The sequence below is a fragment of the Oryctolagus cuniculus genome, chromosome 11, assembly GCF_051225735.1.
Source record: "Oryctolagus cuniculus isolate XC-2025 breed Fujian yellow rabbit chromosome 11, ASM5122573v1, whole genome shotgun sequence".
In the NCBI taxonomy this organism is placed as follows: Eukaryota; Metazoa; Chordata; class Mammalia; order Lagomorpha; family Leporidae; genus Oryctolagus; species Oryctolagus cuniculus.
In genome coordinates, this window is record NC_142877.1 from 97,692,280 (window position 1) to 97,707,751 (window position 15,472).

Consider the following 15,472-nt stretch of genomic DNA (forward strand, 5'->3'; position numbering starts at 1 on the left):
CCCAAGTGCTTGGGCCCTGCACCCCATGGGAGACCAGGAGGAAGCACCTGGCTCCTTGCTTCGGATCAGCGCGATGCGCCAGCCGCGGCGGCCATTGGAGGGTGAACCAATGGCAAAAGGAAGACCTTTCTCTCTGTCTCTCTCTCTCTCACTGTCCACTCTGCCTGTCAATAAATAAATAAATAAATAAATAAATAAATAAATAAATAAAGATGTGATCATCAAATTAGAAATTAAGAGGAACTTAACTTCTAACAGTTCTTGAGGCTTCCCAGGGCTTAGCAAAGACATAAAAAAAAAAAAAAAAACCTTTCTTTAGCCTCACTAATTATAAACCTGGGTACCTGGGCACGGGAAAACTCTCTATGGATTTGGGACAGACAGTTTTGGGAAACACGTTTCCTGGAAGAAACTAAGAGGTCTGGATTTGGTCAGGAAGAATGGCGACGCAGCCTGCAGCAGGATGTGCGGTGCCCAGCGAGCCCAGGGGCAGACAGGCACTGCTTCATTGAGATATCCTGTGAAGACACAGCCAGAACAGAAGGGGAACAGTGGTGGCAGGAGTGTCAACCACCATCGTGGCTTTGAACATCTGTTTTCTCCTTAGTGAATTCTAGACAGCGTCACTGAACCCTGTAGAAGAGTAGTGGGTATTTTATTTAAATCATGAGCAAGAGGGTGGTAGAATTTTTAAACTGAGTTCATGAGTGAGGGTCTTAGATGTGCTTCCAGGGGAAAACACTGAATAGAAGACGAAAAATTGTCCCCAATCCCACCGCCTTCGTGCAGCTACCCCGAGGACTTTGTCTTTTCGCTCACTCTCTCCTAAGTATTTGTTATATGTGCAGCTGTAACCCGAGACGTGAAGTTCTAAGGGCCCTGGCAAGATGCCCGGCCCCCACCACTCATCCTCAGCCATCACATCCAACAAGAACAACCCTATCCTGACCTCCTGTCCCCTCCCTGGGCAGGGCCTGTCACACAAGCTCCGAATCTCCACATCGTCACCAGACCCTGGCCCCCTGCCGGTTCTGGACGGCCCAGCGCCCCGGGCCCTCGCGTCTGTCTGTGGAATACACACTGGTGGTCAGCCAGGTGCTTTCTCGTCCCAATCTGTGAACGCATCCTTCACTTCCCAGTGCTGCCTGGGCCTGGGCTTTCCCCCGAGGGGCACCGCTTCCCCACTGCTTTCTCCGCCAGCCCCTTTGTGCCACGGCCCCGGTGCCATACTTGCCCTCGTCGTCCTCCTGGCCATTGCGCGCTCACTCGCGCGCTCTCTCTCTCTCTCTACACCTGCTGTCATCAGGACCACAGCACAGGCTCCCTTCCTTACTGCAGTTACCAGCAGGACCCCCACCCCACCACTCCTCTCATTCCATTAAGATTTCAGCCCTGACTCACTGCTACCCTTGCCAATGTTACCAATACTTAAAATACTCAATGATTACAAAATCCACAGGGGAGCTTCCTAATGGCTGTGTTTTTTTTTTTTTAATTATTTGTTTTATTTGTTTGAAAGAGTTACAGAGAGAGGGAGAAAAAGAGAGAGAGTCTTGTATCTGCCGGCTCACTCCCCAAGTAGCTGCAATGGCCAGGGCTGGGTCAGGCCTGTCTCTCCATGGGTGGCAGGGACCCAAGCACTTGGGCCCTCTTCTGCTGCCTTCCCAAGTGCATTAGCAGGGAGCTGGATTGGAAGTGCAGCAGCACCCGTTTGGGATGCCGCGATGCAGATGGCGCTTACACTGCGAACAACACAACACCAGCCCCTGTTTCTATTTCTTGACAATTTTCCTTTGCATTTGTCTTGCTCTCTGGGTTAGCTCTGTTTACCTCACCTCACTCCCGTGCCCAAGTCAGACCTCGGATTGTATCACCAAAGCCTGCACTGCCTCCATCATCAATTTCAAATATCCCCGACACCCATGCCTTGATTTCCAGCTCACTCTCTTTAGTACTGTCTCAATCCAGGAGACCCAAGTGCCCCGAGCCCACCGTCTCCTCACTACTGCCAATATCCTCCACACTGTCACTCTGCTTCCTAGGCGGCAGCAGCATCACATACTGAGCCCCCACTGTGGGGAGCAACTGGGAGCAACTCGGACTAGACTAAGTTACTGGAATTAAGACTTATTCTATGCATCTGCTCTCCCACAATATGGCGCTGAGAAGGGAAACAGCTTCTACACAGCTGCCTCCAGTTCAACCAATAAACTGTAGGACTTGCTCCTGATTGGAGGAGAGCAGTGTACTCGGCGTGTGGGCAGCCGAGTTGGGATTGGCAGAAAAGGACTATAAAGGAGGAGAGAGACAACATGCACCAGGAACATCTAAGGGGAACACCTGTGCAGCCCCCGAGAGAGCCGGCCGGCGGTGTGCTGCTCCCCCGCGGAAGTGGGGGATGTGGCAGGGGGAACCACCCTTCCACGGAGGTGGAAGGGTCGGCAGCCAACCCGGGAAGAACCAGCAGCAAACCCGGGGAGGGCCGAGCAGACAAAAGAACAGCGCAGGGTCCTGTGTCGTTCCTCCACGAAGATGGGGAGCGACACCCCACGGCCCCCTTCCCCGCATGGCATTCACCAGTGAAACCCCACCTTGGTTAAACAAGACTGCACCTGCATGCAAGCAGCTCCACACACCCAGAGAAACACAAATGCCCCTGCAGTTCCAATTCATGCCCAGAAACCTGGACTGCTGCCTGGCGATCCCACCACAGGGCCCTGGCCCATTCACTCGCCCACCCTCCTGGACAGGTTAATTCACACTCTTCTCTCCTCAAAGCTGCAACACCTCTTCCTCCCCCTCGTCACTCCTGGCTCATGCTTTTGCTTTCCACTTCTCCGGAAAAACACTGAATCAATCGGAAGAGAACTCATTGAGTACCTGTCACCATGCCTGCCCACTCGCACCCACCTTCCCTCCTGTCGCGGAAGATGAGCTGTCTGTGGACCCCAGGCCAACTCCACATCCCAGCCCCGTTCCCCCACTCAAGGGCATCACAGCAGTGCTTCCTCCCTCTGACTCTCTTTTTTTTAAAAGATTTATTTTATTTATTTGAAAGAGTTACAGAGAAAGGTAGAGCCAGAGCCAGAGAAATGTCTTCCAATCCACTGGTTCACTCCCCAAATGACTGCAACAGCTAAAGCTGCGCTGATCTGAAGCCAGGAGCCAGGAGCTTCTTCCAGGTCTCCCACGCGGGTGCAGGGGCCCAAGCACTTGGGCCATCTTCTACTGCTTTCCCAGGCACATTAGCAGAGAGCTGGATCGGAAATGAAGCAGCTGGGACTCGAACAGGTGCCCACATGGGATGCCGGCACTATAGGCTTGGGCTTTAACCCGCTGCACCACAGCAGCAGCCCCACCCCCTCTCTTTCATGTATCGTCATATTTTCTCTCTCCATGGATCATTTCCCAAAGCATATATAACCTGCTGCGATTTCCCCATCCTTAAAAATCCCTCTGTTGGCTCCTTGAGCCTCTGTTACAATGAAGTCCACTCTTGTCACTCAGGCTCCAGATCTGCTAACGCCTCCCACCTCAGAGTCCCACGCGACCCTGCACTGGCAGACCCCACCTGCCACCCGACCCCTGGCACTCCAGCCACACCAGGATTTCACTTCAACTGGAATCCACACCAGGCACGCTCCGTGTTGTTCCCTGGGTCCTCTCCTTCAAGATATCTGCATGTTCATTCCCTTGCTTCACATCTCTTTAAGAAAATTTATTAGAGAGAGAGACAGACAGAGACAGCTCCAGACAGAGAGCCTCCCATCTAGGGGCTCATTCTCCAAATGCCTATAATGGCTAGAGCAGGGCCAGGCCAAAGCTAGGAGCTGGGAACACAGTTCAAGTCTCCCACATGGTGACAGGAGCCCAAACACTGGAGTCATCAGCTGCTGCCGCCCAGGGTGTGCAAGAACAGGAAGCTGGAGGCAGGTGCCAGAGCTGGGCATCCATGCTAGGCACTCCAATGCGGTGTCAGCCAGGATAAATGCCTACCCCCTTAAACGTCATCTCTCAATCGAGACTTTGACTCCCCTCCATAAGGCTGCATCCCTGCCCTGAATCTCTTTCTTCTTTACTTTTGTTTGTTTGTTTCCCTTCATGGCACTTACCATTTCCTAGCTACCACATAATGTATTGACTTAGGTCTACTGACTGATTCTCCCATTAGAATGTCCCATTAGAATGTAAGCTGTGTGAGAGCAAGAATATGTTTTTATCTCTTGTGTTTATTGCTGAATATATTACACGGCAGTGCTTGGCCATAGCAGGTGCTCAGTGAATATCAGCTGAATGAATGAATAAAATTAAAGACACAAACACGATGTCGTATCATTTCAAAGGTTTCACAATCAGGCTCATTCAGGATTTTTCTATAGCCTCTGCGTTAGAGTTGTCTCAATCAAAGGCACAGAACATCATGTTACCATATTCTTTTGTAAACATATCTGCTTGTCTTTCAAATACAACTTGGCTTCAGAGCAAAAGGAGCCACGAACCTGGAGTGCTGTCAGCAATTCACTGGATCTCTTTCCTTGTTTTTACTTCTGTTCGTACTAAGTTTTGTTCCAGAAAAGAGGTCTTGTGTCTGTCTTGGGGAGGCAGCAGGGATATGGGGGGAGGGTGTTCAGAGTGAGTACTTAGCAAAGAAAAGAGTGACTCAGAGCTGGAAAAGGGAAACCACGTAGAGGCTTAGGGGGAAGAACAGGGGCTGGACAGGGAAGCAGAGGATGTTTCTCTGGGTCGGGTCATTTCAGACCTCACTTTGGGAGGTCACACGAGAAGTGGCATCCCAATGGGAATAAAGACTTTAGCTGGGGGGCTGGCACTGTGGCACAGTGGGTTAAGCTGCTGCCTGCTTAATCCCATATCGGATCCCATATCGGAGCACCGGTCTGCGTCCTGGCTACTCTGCTTGCAGTCCAGCTCCCTGCTAATGTGCCTCGCATGCAGCAGAGAATGTCCCAAGTTCTTGGGTCTCTGCCATCCATATAGAAAATCAGAATGGAGCTGGGGCTGGTAGGGGAATGAACCAGCAGATGGAAGACCTCTCTCTCTCTCTCTCTCTCTCTCTCTCTCACACACACACACATACACATTCTGCTTTCAAATAAATAAAATAAATCTTTTATAAAAAGGCTTTAGCTGTGATGCAAAGTAAAAACAAATACAAGAGCACAACAGAATGGAGATTCCAAAGCGCCAGGAGTCAGTGAGCGGGGGAGGCAGAAGGACAGTGTTATGAGGCTGGCCGCTCCACCTCCCAGCACCGAGACCAGGGCCCGGGGCTGCGGAGGATCTGAGAGCAAGGCCCAAGCGCTGCCTGGCAAGCGGCCGGGGCTGGAAGGACGTCTGCTCCTTCCCCTACTGAGCCTCCCTGGATTCCCAGAGCCCAGCGCCATGTCTCTCTCTCTCTCTCTCTCTCTCTCTCTCTCTCTCTCTCTCACACACACACACACACACACACACTCACTCAACACATACTTATACACACAGTCACACACACACTCACTCAACACATACACACACACACATTCAACACATACACACACACACACACACTCACTCACTCACCACATACTCATACACACACACAGTCACACACACTCTCAGCAGATGCACACTCCACACTGCTTTCACCAGTGCATCACGCAGGACCCGTAACTGCTCAAATCCGGCTGCCTTGACCTTCACGCCAGACTTCAGAGAATTTGCTTGCTTTCTGTCCTTGCCTAGCCCCCTCCTGAAACCATCTTCACACTTGCTGTTTATGACTCCACTTCACAACACAGCCAGTGTCTGCTGTGACGCCAGTCCCTGCACTGCCAACGTTAGCTTCCATTAAAAACCGCGGGATTTCGCCAAGAAGCAGGCGCAGACACACACCGCGCAGCCTCCAGCAGTCGCTTAGGGTTTGTCGGGTTTTGCTTTAGCAGGTGCTCGTTGTTGTGCTCTGGAGGAAAGCCGGTTCCCACGGGAGACTTCCCCTCCCTGTGCTGGCTCTTTATTCACAGTTTTAGTGTTTACTTCTGCTTTTTCTTCTTGCATACTCCTTGCTGTTTCAAGGATCTGAAGAGGCTCTGGACCAGAATCCCTCACCTTCCCCTGCAAACATCTTGGGTTCAGGCCACTAGCGGCTGACCCATTACCCTGGTTTTCCTTGTTACCTCTTGGTCATGGAAAAGGGTCCTGGACAAACCCGCAGACAAGCTGGCTTCTGTTTACAGGATGTTTTCCAGTCTCTCGGCCAAGGGCTTGTGCAACGGTAAGTTCATGTTAATGGAATTCCTAGAGAGAGACTCCTGGCTGTGGAGGGGCTGTGGGAACCGCTAACCTACCTAGAAGCCCAGGTAGATGGCCTCCCAGCTGCATGGGGGGAGAGCCCAGGGCTCACAGAATAGCAGGCCCACTAGAGGGAGAGGCTGCATTCCAGGGAATGGAGTCTGGGAACGGCGAGGCCAGCCCTGGCAGAGCAGAAGGCCGGGGAGAGGAGCCGGGGGTCCTTCTTGCTGCTTTGCTCACTGTGTCCCTGGCACCAATCAGGACTGGTGATCAGCAAAGACGTGAGGAATAAACGAGTAAATGAGGCAGAAAGGCAAGGGGTGGCGAGCAGCCACTTGAATCAAAAGGAGTTTGGAAAGGATTAAACTTGCTCTTGTCACGTTTCTCTTTAATAGAGAGTAACTGTAATTCTACGGAGACTCCAGGTTTACACGGCTTGGAGAAAAAAAAAATGCGAGTTGCCGAATCACCCCCCACCCCCCACCCCCGCCCCGCATATATGACAAACCAATAAAGGGGACTCCAGGGAGTGAGGATGGCATCTATTGTGTACAAATACAGTGCTAGGAGGGAGATGAGAAGCCAGGACAGTGACTCACGTAAACACTGCCCTACATATGCATGGTATGTGCATATTTAGAATTAGTTTTTTGAGGATTTGCACTATTTAATTCTTCTAATGACACTAAGATATGGGAGCATTATTATTTCCCTTTTATAGATGCAGAAATTAAGACTTTGAGAATTTTTTTTAAACCTGCCCACCAGGGGCAGGCATTTGACTTAGGAGTTAAGACACCTGTATTCATGTCAGGAGTCTGGGTTCAAATCCTGGCTCCGACTCCTCATGCCAGCTTCCTGCTCCTGCAGACCCCAGGAGGTGCCAGGTGATGCATGAATTCACTGGGTCCCTGGCACCATGTGGCAGATCTGGATGGAGCTCTTGGAGCAGCCAGGACTGAAACTGGCACTGTGCTACGGGATGCTGGCATCGCAAGCTGTGACCCTACCTGATGCTGCACAATGCCCACCCAAATGCAGTTCCAAGACCACAGACAAGATTTTATTTGCAGGTTCTGAATCAGAAATACAAGCCCATACAAACCTAAGACTAAAGCAAAGGATATGAGAATAAACAGATGTCCAGGGATGGAATGTGAGTCCCGTAATATTTTTCTTCCAGAGATGTGAATAATGTGGTAATCAGATATCCACTAATATTTATCAACAGAGTTCAGTATACACACTTCAAACGTCTTCACCATGACTCCACCACTTTTTGGCTCAACTAACATGGGTTTCTGAAGCCCCTCGTTTCCTCAGTAGGAATACACGCGAATACAACACTGCTCCTTTCCCATCATGCTTTTCAAACAGCTGCATAGTGCTCCAGAACTTACTACCAGTTCTCCAGACTGAACGCTGGATTAGTTCCAAGTATGGGTATTAGCAAGGGCCTCGACATGAGCATCCTCTGAGTCAACGTACACAAACGTCCTCTGTGATTTCTACAGGATGCTGGCGGGGTGGAAGGTGGACACGCCACATTGCCAAAAAGATCAGAACCGGGGACAATTTATGGTAAGGTAAACTGCTCAATGTATTTTCCTGGTATCCCCACTGTTACACTTCCCAGGGTTTTGCTATAATACTTAATAAACATGAAAAAGATATTTGTAGGGCTGGACTGTGGCTCAGAGAGTTAAAGCCCCGCATGCAATGCCAGCATCCAATATGGGCATTGGTTCAAGTCCTGGCTGCTCCATTTCCAATCCAGCTCCCTGCTAATGTGCCTTGGAAATCAGCAGAAGATGGTCCAAGCGTTGAGCCCCTACACCCACGTGGGAGACTTGGAAGAAGCTCCTGGCTCCTGGCTTTGGCCTGGCTCAGTCCTGGCTATTGCAGCCATCTGGGGAGTGAACCAGTGGATGGAAGATCTCTGTCTCTCTGTCTCTCCTCTCTCTTTAATTCTGCCTTTCAAATACATAAATAAATCTTTTAAAAAAAAAAGATGCTTGTATTGAGGATAATATGGAAGTCAAGCGGATAAAGAGCACAATCTGAAATATCCAGTTTGATGCATGTTTTTATAGGAAACCTCCGTGCCGCCCCCACATCAAAGCAGGGAGAACTCCCACACCCCACAACAATTCCTTACGACTCTTCCAAGTCCATGTCCACACCTCCACTCCAGCACAGGCACAACCATGTTTTTACTTCTTCATGTAACCATTAGCTTTTACCTCTTCCCACACTTCATAGGGGCACTCTACGTGGTTGGCTTCTTTCACCCAAAATAATACCTTAGAAACGCATCCACGCCACTGCGTGTCTCCTTAGTTCACTGCTTGTGCTGCTGGAAGTAACTCACACCGATGAAAGCAGCACATGTTATTCTACCCATTCCATTGCTGACGTCCATCTGGGTTACAGGTTCAGGGCCATTAGGAATAAGGTTGCTAATAGACACTCCGTGCTTGTTTTTTGGGCACTCATTTCTTTTGAGCATAGGGCTGGTATGGGCTAAATATCTCTGATCCGAAAAATCCAAAGTCTAAAGTGCTCCAAAATATGAAACTTTCAGAAGGCTGACATGAAAATGAGCTCATGTGACAGGCTGCAGTCAGAATGCAGGTTTCCTGGGGTGAGCGTGTCATACAGCAGTTAAGCTGTCACCTGGAACACCCAGGCCCATGTACTAGTGCCTGCCGTCGGGCCCGGCTCTGTTCTCCACTACAGCTTCCTGCTGGAGTGCACCCAGTGGGGTGCACTCAAGTAACTGCACTCAAGTAACTGGGCCCTGGCTGCTCACGTGGGCAACTCACATTGCGTCCCCAGCTGAAGCCTGGCCAGGCCCGGGCTGTTGCAGGCATTTGGGGAGTGAACCAGTGCATGGGATATCTCTGTCCATTTCTTTATCTGTCTCACAAATAATAAATAAATAAATTTTAAAAATGCAGGTGGGGGAGGTGAAAATTTGGTGTAGCAGCTTTTAGTCACCAATTGGGATGCCCTCATACCATACGGGAAAGACCAGTTCAAGTCCTGGCTACCCTGCTTCCAATTTAGTTTTTTGCTTATTCACACCATGGGAGGCAGCAGTGATGGCTCAAGAATGTGGGTCCCTGACACCCACGTGGGAGACCCAAATTGAGGTCCAGGCTTCTGACTTTGGCCTGGCTCAGCCCTGGGTGCTGCATGCATTTGGGGAGTAAACTAGGGTATGAGAGATCTCTCTGTGTCTGTCTCTCCACCTTTCAAATAAACTGAAAATTAAAAAACAAATTCAGGTGCACTGACAATATTGTATAGAATTATCTTCAGGCTATGTGCACAGGTATATATGAAACATAAATGACTTTCCTATTTAGACTTGAATCCCATCCCCAAGATATCTCATTATGTATGAGTATATAAAAATATTCCAAAATCTAAAATAATCAGAAATCTCAAACACTTCTGGTCCCAAGCATTTCAGATGAAGAATATTCAACCTGTAGTGGAATTGCTATCCCTGGAGAGGGTATATGTTTAACTTTAGTAGAAACTATTTGGTTTTCAAAATGACTGACACAACTTAATTCTCACATACACTCATTGACACAGACATTCTCTCTCTCTCTCTCTCATACACACACACACACACACAAACACAAACACAATGTATGAAAGCTTCAGTCATTTCAAATGGAATACCTATTTCCTGGTGAAATCCTAAGATGTCTGTCAGACATATCACATGATGGAGTCTTTATGTGTCCAGTTTTTGTTTCAGTAACTGATTCTAGATTTCACCTATAGAATACACTACAATAACGAATGTATAAATGTACACAGTCAGTTCAAGTGGGTGATTCGTGGTGGAGATTTCCTTAATTATCTGCCTTGTCAGTATGTCTGAGACCACCTAACAGGAGAATATATTGGAGAAAAGTCCCTATGACCTTTCTTTTTTTGTGATTTAAAGCTTTTTAGTTATATTTTTAAATTTCATTTAAGTTAGGAGACTGCACTGTGGTGTAGCAGGTAAAGCCACCACCTGCAGTGCCAGTATCCCATTTGTACGCTGGTTCTAGTCCCGGCTGCTCCACTTGCGATCCAGCTCTCTGCTATGGCCTGGGAAAGCAGTAGAAGATGGCCCAAGTCCTTGGGCCCCTGCAACCATGTGGGAGACCAGGAAGAAGCTCCTGGCTCCTGACTTCAGATTGGCTCAGCTCTGGCCATTGTAGCCAACTGGGGAGTGAACAAGCGGATAGAAGACCTGTCTCTCTGTCTCTGCCTCTGCCTCTCTATAGTTCTGCCTTCCAAAAATAAATAAATAAATAAATAAATAAATCTTTTAAAAAATCTCATTTAAGTTATCCAAGTTTCATGTATCTCATACATGCAGATTTAGGGACAGAGGGCTACTTCCCTCCCCATCCTCTCTCCTGCCCACGCTCCCACCCTTCCTTCCTCCTCCCTCTCTCTCCCATTGGCCCTGTGACCTTTCAAATCAAGTTAGGCATCTCTGTGATGCGAGAGTCTACAACACACCACAGAGTCGACCATCTGCAGATTAGGCACTTGCATCTCAGGTCCAAACCAAGAGAGTATGTCTGGCTTCTAAAGCATGAGACATTCAGCATGAGACTTCTCATCTCCTTCAGAAATCTCAAAAATATATTGACTAAGTAGCAGAAGCCTCACATGCCTCCGGGAAGGGTGTCTGACTGCATTCATTCTATAAATAAATGAACTGAGGTGTTCAAGAGGCACAGCTAACCAGACAGTGAATGGGTCTCAAAGGCCATGTGAAATACAGAAGTGTCAACTCCAATTCTTTGTCCTCCAACTAAATCATTGCCAGGGACTTCTTCCAAATGCACACTTACAAAAAGTAATTTGTAACTGTCTACCTGGTAGACCTAGCCATCTGTTAAACAGCTGGAGCCACGCATGTCTGAATCTGCACAAGTACTGAGAAATGTGAGAAATGGAACTTGCAGCCCCCCGAGGAGGGCCTCAGAGCTGCCCATCTTCCACCTGCCCCTCGCCATCCCAGGTCCAGTCTCCGGGAGCCCAATGCACAATGCATCAAGGGGCTTCCGTGGGGCACTCCCCAGGGAGCAGCGGCGGTGGGGGTTGGGGAGGAGAAAAGAGTGAGGCTGGGGTCCCATCACCATGGCTCCCCGCGCATGCTCTGGCTACATCCCTTGATGGGTGGAGGCTCACAGCACAGGTCAGGGGGTGCTCACCTCACAGCCTCTCAGTCCCCAGGCTTGGTGGAGCACTCCTGTGCCTCTGCTGGTCCAGGGCTGGTGTCAGCCCTTCAGTCATCACAGCCCGAGGTGGCCCTGTAGTGTCTCCTGCATTTTCTCTCTACCTTCGATAAGGAGTTCCTTGATTAATTCTTTCCCATTGCCCAATTTGCATGCATCATCTACTTCCTGTCTGGCCTCTAGCTGGTATTGTGGTCTTGCCAAAGGTCCGAGCTGAAGCCTTCTTGATAAACAAAAAAGAAGAGCACCCTTAGAAATATGGGAAGTGGCACATCGGGTCGCAGGAGGCCCGGCGGAGGGAGAAGGAACCAGTGGGCTTTTCCCCATTGACCCACAAAAGAACACCCTCAAGGAGATAGGGTCTCCTCCGCATCACAGCTCTGTAACAAACGTCAAGCTCATGGCCATCTATTATGTGCCAGGCCTGATACAGGGACTTTGACCTGCGTCTCATTATCACGGGCTGTGTGACCTTCTGCTGACTTGACATTTCTCCATGTGCCAGCTGTTCATCTGTAAAATGGGAATGATGGGACCTACCTTAGAGTGTTACTGAGGGAAATGGGATATGACATTTACTGACATTTACTGAACAAGTGTTTAAGACAGGACACAACACATGTTCAGTAAATGTCAGTTATTAATAGTGATGTGGATGACAGTGATATTAATGATAACAAATCAGCTTTATAATAATCTTCTGAAGGAGATTTCATTTTGTCCATTTCAAAGATGAGCAAAGTGAGGCTCTATAAGCTGTGTCACAGAGAAGAGACAAGGAGGAATTCATGTGAGTTCTGCATGGCACCAACTCTGACTGTTCTGCCACCACACGTTCTGCCTCAGCTGCACAATCTGAGTAAGGATGACATACGTGTGACCCCGTGCTCTTCTCCCACTTGAGTGACAGCTGGGCGTCCTCTTCCCAGCTGACCCTCAGAATGTCTCTGCTCTGGTCCGCCATGGCTGGGTGCAGGTGTTGGCAGGTCCTCAGGGCGGAGATGTAAAGAAGGGGTGGGGCCAAATGAGAGGTCCCCTCGCTCCGGTTTCCTGTCTAGCCCAGTGATCTCTCTGTCTCGCACATGTTCCCACCGTGAGGCCATCTGCAGCAAGGCACTCCCGAGAGCCACACCATTGCAAGGGCCTGGCCCTTGACTGTGAATCAAACAAACATCTCTTCTGGCTAAGTTATCCAAGCCTCACATCTTTCTTTATAGTAACAGAGAACAGGTTAACACAGCCTCCTAACCAACTCCCAGCACACCAGCCGCTACCAGTCTGCATTGACTTGGGAGGTGGTAGTTTGCTATCCCTGAAGGAAACTAATTCAGAGGAACAGCACGAAAGTCAGATTTAACAAACTATGTGTGTTCATAAGACAGGAATCTTGCTGTGGTCACTCCAGTGTCCCTGGGACCCAGGGCAATGCCTAGTACACAGAAAGCACTCAGCAAATATCTGTTGCATAAATGAATGTATCAAAGCTATTATGTACGTGCCTTCAGGGAATTTACAGAGAATGGAGATGGATAAGAATACAAATGACCCTATTGCAGATGAGCCTAGGATAGGTACTAAAAAAGCATAACAAACTATAGGTAAAATGAGGAAAGAGGGTAGTCTGAATTAGACTAACTCAACATTTAAAAAGAAAGATGGTTGGGGCCGGCGCTGTGGTGCAGTGGGTTAAACCTCTGCCTGCGACACCAGCATCCCATGTGGGCACTGGTTCAAGTCCCGGCTGTTCCTCTTCTGATCCAGCTCTCTGATGTGGCCTGGGAAAGCAGTGGAGGACAGCCCAAGTCCTTGGGCCCCTGTACCTATGTGGGAGACCCGGAAGAACCTCCTGGCTCCTGGCTTCGGATCGGTGCAGCTCCGGCTGTTGCAGCCATCTGGGGAGTGAAGCAGTGGGTGGAAGACCTCTCTTTCTGTCTCCACCTCTCCCTGTAACTGTCTTTCAAATAAATAAAATAAATCTTTAAAAAAAAAAAAAGAAAGATTGTATTGCTTTTCCAGGTCTCTTAAGCCTAGCTCACCACCTATTCAGGAAGGTACTCTAGTTGGCCTCTCATAAGCAAATGAAAATAACTTGTAATTAGTAACACCATTTGCCTAAATCATTTACCATTTACGGTGACACATCTTGTCTTTTAGAGAAGATTGGGACTTGTAACCCTGAATCCGAGGAGACGGGTCTGGATGAATGAGAACTTGAATTATTTGAACATGTGTCCAGCGTTCAATTATGCACCCTTTTCCCACTGAAGCCTAACAGGGCCTTTGTGCAGAAATTTTCTTCACATCCTTCTGACTCTAACATGGAAATATCTTTTTTATTTAACCATTTTATGTGCACACAATGAGTGGAGTCTCAGCTAGGTAGTCCAGTCTGGTCTCTCCTGGGTCAAAGGCCCACAGTCAACTGACAGCGTCACTGGGGACATGGTATCCACTTATGCCGGCTCCTTGTTCATCTCCAAGTCTTCAACAGGCAAGCCCTGCCTTCTGTGGATGGCATAGGAGGCATTTCTAGCAGCAACAGATGTCAGACACTTTTCAAACCTCTGCTGGCTTCACATTTGCTAATCCCCCACTGGTCAAAGGCCAGAGCCGCACGGTGGAGCTCAGATTCAGTGGTGGATGGGACCACACAAGGGACCACAGACAAACTATGCTGGCCTAAGACAAGGGGCCGCGCATTAAGCTCGAGGGCTATTCAAATAGCCTGCATCTTTACTTTTTTTATGATATAAAGGGTCACGTATACTTGCCTAAAGACGCTCCAAAACCAGAACATTTTAGAAATCAGTAAAGTAAAAGCAAGCCACTTTCTCTCTCCCCAATCAACCAACTTCCCCGCAGCTCAAATGACAGCAGCAATCAACAAACTACAGCTTGTGGCCCCAATCCAACCTGCACCTGTTTCTGTACAGCCTGTGAGCTAAGAATGGCTTCTACATTTTTAAATGGTTGAACAGAATATCATTTTGCAACATGTAAAAATTGTATGAAATTCAATTTTCAATGTCTATAAATAAATTTCAAATTGGCACACAGCCACGTCCATTCCTTTATGTATTGTCGGTTGCTTTTGCACCAGAGCTGCAGAGTGTAGTAGTACTGCTGGTCTAACTGAGTAAACCCTTCAGTCTTGCTAAAAACTAACTCATTATCTCTTATGCATCCATCTACATGCATTTCCAAGATCTGAAGTCCTCTGAGTACCAACATCATACTTGAAAGTTTTCAGATTTGGAGGAATTTTAGATTTCAGAGTTTCAGATTAGGGATGCTCAACAATACAATCTACATATGTATTCCATGATCCAAAATAACTTTGAAATCTGACACGCTTCCAGTCCCAGGCATTTTGGATCAGGGATACTCTACCTGTGTCTGGTGTTAGAATACCACCCGCTCCTCAGCCTGCTCTTCTGCGTTCAGCTACATGGAGGCTGACTCAGAGTCCATTTAGGCTGCTGTGACAAAACACCATAAAGGATTCAAAACAACAGCAAGTTATCTCTTACAGTTCTGGAGGCTGCAAAGTTCAAGATCAAGGTGCCCGCAGCTCGGCTGTCTAGCGAGGGCCTGCTCCTTCATGGATGGTGCCTCTTCCTGCATCCTCACTCAGCGGAAGGTGCAAATATATCCCCCTGGCCTCTTTCATAAAGGCACTGATCCCATCCATGAGGACTCATGACCTAATCACCTCCCAGAGGCTCTACCTTCTAATGCCAGGGGCTGAAGATTCATTTCAACATAATTAGGGGACATAACATTCAGACCATAATGGCGGCCATCTTTCCTTAAGTCTCTGTAGACCTCTCACCTTCCTAGGAAGGGTTTCACGGACAGCCCTTGCCCTGTGAAGTTTCTTAAAAGCATTTCACCACCAGCCACACATTCAAAGGCATTTCTTCCCCCTC

At 48.6% G+C, this 15,472-nt stretch overlaps 1 protein-coding gene and 1 long non-coding RNA gene across 2 annotated transcripts in view; one reads left to right on the forward strand and one right to left on the reverse strand.

Annotated features, from left to right (window-relative positions):
• TMCC3 (transmembrane and coiled-coil domain family 3) overlaps positions 1-15,472 on the reverse strand; it is a 296,265-nt gene that overhangs the window by 117,410 nt on the left and 163,383 nt on the right. The window lies entirely within an intron of this gene.
• Positions 5,883-8,343, forward strand: LOC149123577 (uncharacterized). The gene is made up of 3 exons (XR_016217168.1): positions 5,883-6,265; positions 7,797-7,863; positions 8,060-8,343. It is a non-coding gene; the product is annotated as an uncharacterized LOC149123577 (long non-coding RNA).